This window comes from Octopus bimaculoides, chromosome 5 (genome assembly GCF_001194135.2).
Source record: "Octopus bimaculoides isolate UCB-OBI-ISO-001 chromosome 5, ASM119413v2, whole genome shotgun sequence".
Lineage (NCBI taxonomy): Eukaryota > Metazoa > Mollusca > Cephalopoda > Octopoda > Octopodidae > Octopus > Octopus bimaculoides.
The window spans coordinates 14,212,518-14,213,343 of NC_068985.1; positions in this window are offsets into that span (position 1 = coordinate 14,212,518).

An 826-nucleotide genomic window follows, 5' to 3' on the forward strand; every position below is an offset into this window, starting at 1 on the left:
GTGTATGTATGTATGTATGTATGTATATATGTACTTATGAACATATACTTGTACGTGCATGTCTGTGTCTGTATAACGCATGTTTTAATGCTTGTATGCATGCATGCATGTGTGTATGTATATATGTATGTATGCCTCTCCGTGCGTATGTATGTGTCTGTGAATGTATGTATCTGTGTGTGTGTGTGTGTGTGTGTGTGTGTGTGTGTATGCAAGCATTTATCTCTATCCGTGTGTATCAGATTCCTTTGCACTTTGTTACGTGTCACGCTGACATGACCCTCAACTCATCTTCTCTTAATCACATCTGACGCTTTCTTTCACCCCCAGCACCATCTCTCCTCTCTCTCCTCTCTCTCCTCTCTCTCTCTCTCTCTCTCTCTCCCTCTCTCTCTCTCTCTCTCTCTCTCTCTTTCCTTCATTTCTCCCTCTTGCACTTAGCCTCTCTTTCGATCATTGTTCATTCTATTTAATTTTCCCCCTCACTTCCTCCTCTTACTGTTTCTTTACAGTTGCTGCTTCCTATATTTTCCTTATATACTGCTCTCCTCTCGCTCTGACTTCGGTTTCTGTGCATATGCGCGTGCGTGTGGGAATAAATGTCTATCTATCTGTCTATCTATCTATCTATCTATCTACATGTCTGTATATATACACTCATATACACGTGCACAGTAAGCCCTAAAATGCAGTGATACACGCTCACACACAGTCACACATGCATACACATGTGCTTCAGACACTTTGATATTATGAAAGACAAAAAAACATGAATATCCAAAACAATGTGTGCGCGCGTGAATATATATATATATATATATATATA